General features: G+C 36.5%; 1 long non-coding RNA gene across 1 annotated transcript; it reads right to left on the minus strand.

Moving 5' to 3' along the window:
* Positions 1 to 1,707: 1,707 nt before the first annotated feature.
* LOC128250715 (uncharacterized) lies at positions 1,708 to 8,710 on the minus strand. The gene is made up of 2 exons (XR_008266721.2): positions 8,537 to 8,710; positions 1,708 to 2,006 (listed from the first exon to the last, which is right to left on the minus strand). It is a non-coding gene; the product is annotated as an uncharacterized LOC128250715 (long non-coding RNA).
* Between the last annotated feature and the right edge of the window lie 1,290 nt (positions 8,711 to 10,000).

Genomic DNA, 10,000 nt, shown 5'->3' on the forward strand with positions numbered 1-10,000 from the left:
ATTGTTTGCCGGTTTAGCTGCTTGTTATTTGTTATTATTAAGGTTTTAATTTTAGTGTTTTTCTCATATATTATAAGTGTTACTTAATGATTTAACAATGCATTTTATGTTCTGTTTTAAAAGCTTTCAGATCAAGTATTCTATATTCTATAGTTAATAGGCATATAATTCACATAATACATTTGTATGCATTTTATCCATTATTAATAGATTTACTATCTAATATAATAGGTTGTATTGGTCAATTAGTTTGTTAAAATATCCATTATTGATAAGTATTTGTGTCATTCTGTAGATTTCATTATCTTGTTCTTTGTTTGTGGAGAATCTAAATGCTTTTCAAAATAGAAATTTCACCACTGACATTTTGCATCCTTGTGGACATTTGTTGTCTTAATATAAGTACAATCATACAATTGTGTCTTAGATATAAATGGACGTGTTGTATCTGCTATTTTCTATCTGAGTATTTATAACTAGAAATAGAATCATTGTGTTGCAGGCAGTTATATTTGCCTTTTTCTAAATGCTAAATTTTAGTACAGAATTGATTTCTAGTTCTTCTAAAAATTGTAAACCTCACAATGTTAACTATTATACTGGCTGTGCCTGTATGATACCATCCTACTAACTCATTATGCACTTACAGCAAAGAACAATGCACCACACAACACAAACCATAACTAGATAATAATAATAATAATAAATGATTCGTAAGCCATACATCTATACTCCAGAAAAATAGACAAATAATGCTAGAAGCAATAGTCATAGTACAGCACAATGCATAAATAAAAAATAAGTGGTTGTGTGGTAAGAAGCTTGCTTCCCAACCACATGGTCCTGGGTTCAGTCCCATTGTGTGGTACCTTGGGTAAGTGTCTTCTACTACAGCCTCAGGCTGACCAAAACCTTGAGACTGGATTTGGTAGATGGAAACTGAAAGAGGCCAGTCATATATATATATATATATAATTAATTCAATAATAGGATAAAATCTTTTACAAGAATTTTATCAAGAAGCTAGTGGGAAAAAACTCATAAGGGAAAAAAATCCATCATTTTTTATTCTCAAGAATATATTTATTTATTTATATATTTATATAAGGGCATTACTACAGAATAATGCCACACACTAGACTTCCATAATAAACACATTTTTACCGAATGCGAGGAAAAGCAACTCTTAAAAAACCAACCTTTTAAAAATGAACTCAACTATATATCGAATGATTTCATGATTATTAGAATAATATGTAACTTTCGATCATCAGTATAGTATGGTCAGAATATATAAAAATAAACAAAATCCTCAACTTACCAAAATCAGAAATGCAATCTAGTCTGGGAAAGTAAGTTATGGTAGCTTAAAAATCCAGTGAACAGCCAGTTAATGTATTTGACGAGAAGGTAAGAAGAGGTATAGACTTATAATGTAAAGGGCAACTGGAAGTTCCTTCAGAACAACCTATTGAGGGTAATAACTAAATCTATGACTGGTGCAGCCAGACCAAGAGTGACATGATGGATGAAAAGTAAAGCAAATAGAACCATTACAGCAAAGAGAAAGGCTCAGAAAGATTGGAAGAATGGTGGCAGCAGAGAAATATACCAGTTGGCCTTATAGGAATGGGGGTTATACATCATTAGATGTACACCTGCTTTCCCATATTAAATTAGGATTGAACGGAACGCAGAACTCCAAACTATCAACTCAACAATATTTATTTAAGGTGGAAAATATACAGCTTTACTCTTGGTTGTTGAGACACCTTCTGTGTGTGAGAACATGGTTGTTGAGACGTTGGTATGTTGATGTGAGCTGTCTAGCGTGAGTTCGAAAGATGGAGAGAGACAGCTAGACACGTCCTTGCTCAATCGCTGGCCAGTCGAGAAAAAGACAGAATAAAGCGGGAAAGCTTGGATGTTGAATTCCACGCATGCATGAGACTACGCATGCGCACAGCATTACTACAGCCTGAAGGGAAGTGACAAAACAGATCTATCTAGCTAGGGAAGAAGCAGAAAGGAAAAAGTTTGATAATATTCTATGGCATGAGGACCAGAGGTGAGGTGTTTTGGATTGCAAGACAGCATATCAGAGAAAATCATAATGTTGTGGGAGAGAAATGTGTACATTTATACTTAGTGGTTCTGAAAAGCAAAAGGCATGGAAGTGATACTATAAAAGACTGTTAATTGTGGAGGATGTACGGGAAGAAGAGAGTCTTCCTAATGTAGACTCGACAGAGGGACTAGTTATCCTAATTCACTGCAGTACGATTAGATAAAGCAATTAAGGATATGAAGACAGAAAAAAACCCTGGTTTATGAGGAAATACTACCATGATGCTTAAAATATCTGGTAGCGTGGAATACAGACCAAGCAACTTCTAGTCACTTGCATAGTTAATTATATTATCCAGGAATGGGTCATACTCAATGACTAGTGTAGTAATATTATAGTCAATTGCCAAAAAGGTAAAGGAGAAAGCTGAGAGAGAAGTCATTACATAGGTATCAAATTGCTGGACAAGGTCATGAAAGTTAAAGGCAGGGTTAAAGCTCAATTAATTAGGAACAGAATAGGTCAGTGTAATTGGCCTACCTCATCCCCTGAACTTGCTGGCCTTTTTGTGCCAAAATTTGAAACCATCATTACAGAAGCTGAGTGAATAGTGCAATGTTCAACTGATACTTATTTTATCGAACCCAAACGGATGAAAGGCAAAGACAACCTCTGCAGAATTTGAACTCAGAACATAAGGACAGAGGAAATGCCACTGAGCATTTTGCCTGGCATGCTAACAATTCTGCTAGCTTGCCACCTTACTCAGCTTCTAATTATGAGAGCAACTATTCACATACTTACTCCCTGTACCACTCACCCCCATTAGAACCACTCACTTTGCCACCTATATTCTCAATATCATCCCTTATCACCCTATTTTCCACTGAATGCCCCTTTCATTTCCCCTTTTCCCCAGAACAGCCTCACAATTTGTCAATGGTAGCCCTTACCACTGCCCTGTTCATCTCCCACTATTTTCCACCCCAATGTACCTGTGGCTTAATTATATATGTAGATGTAAGAATTGCAGTAAGGTCTGTTAAATAAATTCAAGATGGACAATAATAAACAAATTCAGAGACAAGTTGCAATACACCACAAGGAAGCATTTATTACGACTTCAGAAATTTGATAAAGCAAACTGGTAAAGCATTTCAATCGTCAAAACATAACATATATATAAATGTTCATCAAAATGTAGAATAGAGGTTAAAAAAAAAACCTGAAATACAGCATCACAATAATTCTGGTTACTTCTATTCAAGTGTTAGTAGGACGCTAAGCATAATGTCCAGGATTCTAGTTTGAAATCTGTTCAAACTGAAAACTGCAAATTCAAATCCAAATTGTTTTCACATCAAGGTCCAGGTCGTTCGTAACAAAATTATCCTTCCTGGGGGCTTAGCGAGCCAGAACTTACCATTTTATAACTGACAAACAGACACTAAGCTAGTCCATCATGTTAAAGATGTGGGCAGTCCAAGTAAAACCAAACTGGGTAGTGAAAAGCTACAATGTGGACAGCTAAAGTTCAAGAGCACTCATGCTGCCACTACATACCCATGACTTCGTTTCTAGATATTGTTGAAATTCCAAAGAAGGAGCCTTGGATCTAAGTTAGAAACTGGTTCTTTCTCTATTGACAAGAAATCTTAAAATAAAGCCGGATAATCCTTTCTACTGTAGGCACAACGCCTGAAAATTTGGGGAAGGGGATAGTTGATTACGTCGACCCCACTGCATAACTGGTACTTATTTCATTGACCCCCCCCACCCCCACCCCAAAGGACGAAAGGCAAAGTCAACCTCGGTGGAATTTGAACTCAGAACGTAGCGGCAGATGAAATACTGCTAAGCATTTCGCCTGGGGTGCTAATGATTCTGCCAGCTCACCACCTTAAGATAACACTGAATAATGACATGCAAATATACATACATACATACATACGTACTTACATACAGACAGACAGACAAGCAGGCAGACAGACAGACATATATAATTTATGACAAACATTTGCTTGTGTGGCAATTCACTCCAGCAGGGGTGTTACAAAATAAATATTCCCTGGGAACACACAGCAATTAGTCATGTGGGAATCAATACAAAACTGACCACCATGAACAAATATACCAAAGCAAGTTGATTTATTTCTAACCCATTTAATATCTTTCGAGACATTGAATACCTTGAAGAGTGCTCAACAAGTAAATTACTCCTGGCTATGTCTTGCAGACTTTGTGGTATCATGGTTACTTCCCCTCCTCCTGCTGTATGAGAGAAGCAGCAGGGTTTACTCTACTTTGCCAACACATCTGGTAGAACTTGTAGGGTTACTTCCCCATATCTACCAGTCTGAGTGGAGAGAGAGAGAGAGAGAGAGAGAAAGGGAGCATGCAGAGTTCTTTCCCTTGTTCTACTAGTATGGGAGATTCTACATGGTCCTCTCTAACCATGTGAGTGAATATAAAAGAATATATAAATGTTTATAAATATATATAATATAAAAATATGTTATAGATAATTATATATCTATATGAATATGTATAATTTAAAATGCTACATTATGGTAAATTATATTTTATATGAATAAGTAAAGTATATCCTTATTTATATCTCATGAAAAAGAGATATATTATGATACATCTTCAAAAATATGTACATCAAGAATGAATGTTTGATGTTTAAAATTTGATGAGGAACATTATACTGTCTACTTTTAGGGAACTTTCTGAGCATTTCAGAGAATTTTCTTTTACTCTCTTTTACTTGTTTCAATCATTTGACTGTGGCCAAGCTGGAGCACCGCCTTTATAGTCAAGCATATCGACCCCAGAGCTTATTCTTTGTAAGCCTAGTACTTATTCTATCGGTCTCTTTTGCCGAACCGCTAAGTTACAGGGGACGTAAACACACCAGCATCGGTTGTCAAGCGATGTTGGGGGGACAAACAGACACACAAACACATACATACACAATGGGCTTCTTCCAGTTTCCGTCTATCAAATCCACTCACAAGGCTTTGGTCGGCCTGAGGCTATAGTAGATAACACTTGCCCAAGGTGCCACGCAGTGAGACTGAACTCCAGGACCATGTGGTTGGTCAGCAAGCTACTTACCACACAGTCACTCCAGTGCATATCCATACAGCCACTCCTGTGCCTATGATTAGACTTCGTGCTTAATGTTCTTGCATATCTTCACAAGGAAAGCTGTCTTTATTGTTTTCCTGTGACCCCATCACATCTGTTAAGTGTCTATTGTTTACATTGAGCACACAGGTAACCTTTTCCCCTTCCATGCCGGCTATCTCTAATGAGCGTATATTATATAACTGGTTTGTTGCCTAACATTCCTTTATATAATTTCATGCAAAACCAATTGGTAAGACCAGCCATAATGGACAATTAACACTATAATATTCAGACAATATACCGACTTTGCTAACAGTTATACAAGTGCATCTTCTCCCTGACTTAGATGACTCAAGCAGTATGTGTGTGTGTGTGTGTGTGTGTGTGTGTGTGTGTGTTTATACACACATACACACGCACACACACACACATATATTAATTGTTAAAAAATTGTACAGTATACACCTGGTAGTTTTCTGGTAAAGCAAATTCACTGACTTAGTGTTCATTGGATATTTTATTAATGAGAGAAACAGAAGATGAGTCAAAACAACTGTAGTGGTCAATAAAAGTTCTTGTATCTTCCATCTTCCATTTCTCTCATTAATCAAATATATATATATATATATACATATGCAGATATATGTACACATCAACATGTACATACACACATATAAATATATACACACACACTCAAAGACATACACTCTCATCATCCATAACTCTTACCTGTAAGTGTTTATATCTGTGCACATCTGACCAGATCTCCATAGATGCAAAACTATAATTCTCTATATTGATGTATTTACAGGTGAACATATGTCCCCATGTGTATTTATGCAATATATATATATATATATATACGAGGGAGTGCTGACAAGTTCCTGGCTTTGGGTAAAAGAAAATACAGGAGGACCAGTTAATTATGATTTTATTCAACATATTCCCCTCTCAGATTCACACACTTATTGCAGTGGTCCTTCAGTTTTTCTAAGTTCTGTAAAAGAACTCAGAAGGTTGGGCCTCCAACCAGTCTTTTCACAACACCCCTAAAGCCAGGAACTTTTCAGCACCCCCTCGTATACATAATAGTCTTCACAAAATTCAGCAATAACCGCACTGAAAACATCAATCATTTGTAAAGTCGTAATCATAGATATTTATCTCTACACTTATATACATATACCCTTGTTATACACATGTAGAGTATATACACAACCTTAGACAGAGGTAGAAGGTTAAATTCAGATACATAAGACATTACATAATGTTCAAGTGTTATTATATAATTTCTGGATGGAGCAGTTATATACTTGACAACAAGGATCAGCAAGATGTTCGAAGGTAGTTGTTCATTAGGGTACCAAGGCCCTTTAGTTATATATTGGACGAGTTGTATTTTGGGGAAATTTTCCAAAATTTTTGATTACATCATATAATTAGTTCCCAGTGATAGTTTATTAATTAAATTTCACTTACACTCTAGTATCTGGAAAGCCTCTGTTGCACATAAATTCCATTGTTTTCCTCCACTATCATGTGAAAAAGCAATCTGAATTATCAACCACAGTATCTAATAGTTAATATTCTTATCACATAGCAATCATACTTACACTCCTTCCTTCTAGCCCTAAAACATGGTGGCACCATCTTGCTTTAATATTGTCTCCAATAGCATCGATGTACACATTATCTGGTGTTCAGATTGGTGGCACTCCGTTGCTTACGACGACGAGGGTTCCAGTTGATCCGATCAACGGAACAACCTGCTCGTGAAATTAACATGCAAGTAGCTGAGCACTCCACAGACACTTGTACCCTTAACGTAGTTCTTGGGGATATTCAGCATGACACAGAGTGTGACAAGGCTGGCCCTTTGTATTACAGGTACAACAGAAACAGGAAGAAAGAGTGAGAGAAAGTTGTGGTGGAAGAGTACAGCAGGGTTCGCCACCATCCCCTGCCGGAGCCTCGTGGAGCTTTAGGTGTTTTTGCTCAATAAACACTCACAACGCCTGGTCCGGGAATCGAAACAGCGATCCTACGACCGCAAGTCCACTGCCCTAACCACTGGGCCATTGTGCCTCCACGATGTTCAGATTGAACACTTGTATACAGCATTTCTTTGGAGGCAGTTGTTGTTCCCAGTAAAGCAGTAAAGCAGATACATTCCAATGAGCTCAGTTACTTGAGAAGAGCTGCTATGTCCTATTGTAATACTGAAGTTATTTTACCTAACATTGCAAGTCCAAAGTTTATTATCAAATTTAATTAATGGTCCTCTAGCTGCTAAAATAGTATCTATATCTGATCCAGATGATCAAGAGTTATTCATGGAAAAGCTGAATATCTTATTAAATAGGATGGGGTTAATAAACAAGTAGTAGCTAGAGATATCTAGTTGTAGAAGTTTAATTGATTTTTATCTGTCAATTCCCTAAACTAATCTATAACATCTACAGTGTCAAACCATAAACTAAGTGTAATTTTAGATTAAAGTCAAGGGATTACTCTATCTATAAGCTTTTTGCTAATCCTATCTATATCTGATTCAGAAGGGCATATAAGTCTAACAGCTAGATACATGCATGCATGTGCGCACACGTGTGTGTGTGTACATGCATGTGTCTGTGTGTTTGCACTCTATTAAAATTGTGAGCTACAAACAGTGATGTTGTCCCTTCTCCTGTAAACGAATCTTCTACTCACTTTGCTCCTTTGAAGATGTGTGAAACAAGAGATTCCTTTATGTTGAAAACAGATAAGGATTAGTGAGAAGAAGGGTATCTGGCTGTAAAACAATGCCTCAATTATATAAGGATCTAACCCATGCTAGCATGAAAAACAGACATAAAACAAACTGATGAATGAGGATATATATATAAATATGGATGTATATATATGTATTGGTAACATATTTATACACTGAATGACACCTTGGGCAAGTGTCTTCTACTACAGCCTTGGGTTTACCAAAGCCATGTGAGTGGATTTGATAGACAGAAATCGAAAGCACATCATGTGTGTGTGTGTGTGTGTGTGTGTGTGTGTGTGTGTGTCCTTGTGTCTGTAGTTGTCCCCCAACTCTACTTGACAAGTGGTGTTTGCTTGTTTACATCACCATAACTTAGCAGTCCGGCCAATGAGACCAATAGAATAAGTACCAGGCTTAAGAAATAATAATAAGCACTGGGGTCAATTCTTCAAGGTGGCACCCTAGCATGGCTGCAGTCTGATAACTGAAACAGATGAAAGATAAAAAATATATATGTATTTAAAGATATACATATATATATTAAAGTTAGATGAAGCTGGTTTATGGGATTATCTTACGTTTCACGTCCATGGCTTTATGGTGTATCATCAAATCCCAAAATCTGTTGGCTAAAGGCCTCTCTAGAATATGGAGGAAGAAATGAACTCGTGCTTGCATTACACGAAATCGCTGCTAGCCTATTGGAACCCTCAAGATAGCAGGGCCACAGGCGATCAACAGGCAAAGGGACACAACCCCTTTGTTGACAACAGCGATCGATAGTCAAGGGGAGACAATCGACTTTGTTGACATTGAAAGCTCAATTCCTCCTCCATATTCTAGAGAGGCCACTCACTAGACGAGCCTTTAGCCAACAGATTTTGGGATCTGATGATACGCCATAAAGCCAGGCCCTTTATGGGCATGAAACCTAAAGTATTCCTATAAACCAGCCTCATCTAACTTTAATATATACTGCTGTATAACTTAGAGTATGCTTCTTTCTTCAGATTAATGTTCACAGATGATATATATATATATATATATATATATAAGAATTTAAGGATTGGAGAAAACGCATGTTATAATTACATACTTTATTCCTACATATGTTTCAAAGGATTACAACCTGTGTGATCCATAGGGATCTTTGATATTAAAATTGTAACCTTCTCATCAGGGAAAGCATGGGAATCATCTTAAACGTAAGACATTATGACCGATTATGAAAACAATAGATGGATCCATCTATTGTTTTCATAATCGGTCATAATGTCTTACATTTAAGATGATTCCCATGCTTTCCCTGATGAGAAGGTTACAATTTTAATATCAAAGATCCCTATGGATCACACAGGTTGTAATCCTTTGAAACATATGTAGGAATAAAGTATGCAATTATAACATGCGTTTTCTCCAATCCTTAAATTCTTAAATATACTCAAATACCCAAAATTTCAAGGAGTTCCTGCCTTAAAAACAGGAGCTAACCACAGTTATTTTGTGTTCTTTGCTACATTGGTTTCTATTAACCCATTTATTCTATCAGAAGAATTTTTATTCATTAAGATAGAAGAAATACACATAATTATATATATATATTTAAAGAGGAAAATAATTAGAGATGGCAACACTAGGCCTTGTCCAAGGAATATACTTTTAGAGTGACACACAATCACTGATCTTGTAAAGAGGAAAGCAATTAGTCTTAAATCTCTGATCGAGAAGTAAGTAGTAACGATACTACAGAGTAAAATCTATTTGCCAACGTAAAGTGGCAGTCCTGATTAGGACGGTGTTACTACCTTTTTTTAGCCTCAGGAAAATATCTTTTCCAGCTGGCTACCAATACATAACTGTGTCCTTATACCTCAAATAAAGAAGCCAATGTCTCCACTCAGTCTTAAATGGTATCTGCAGACCATGGTTTCTGGGTTATTTCTCTTCTTTGGCACAGGATAACTGTAAGAGGGGATTCAAATTCTGCAGAGGTCGTCTTTGTCTTTCATCCTTTTGGGTTCGATAAAATATGTATCATGGTG

Source organism: Octopus bimaculoides, chromosome 25, assembly GCF_046866305.1.
Source record: "Octopus bimaculoides isolate indiv1 chromosome 25, ASM4686630v1, whole genome shotgun sequence".
Taxonomy (NCBI): Eukaryota; Metazoa; Mollusca; class Cephalopoda; order Octopoda; family Octopodidae; genus Octopus; species Octopus bimaculoides.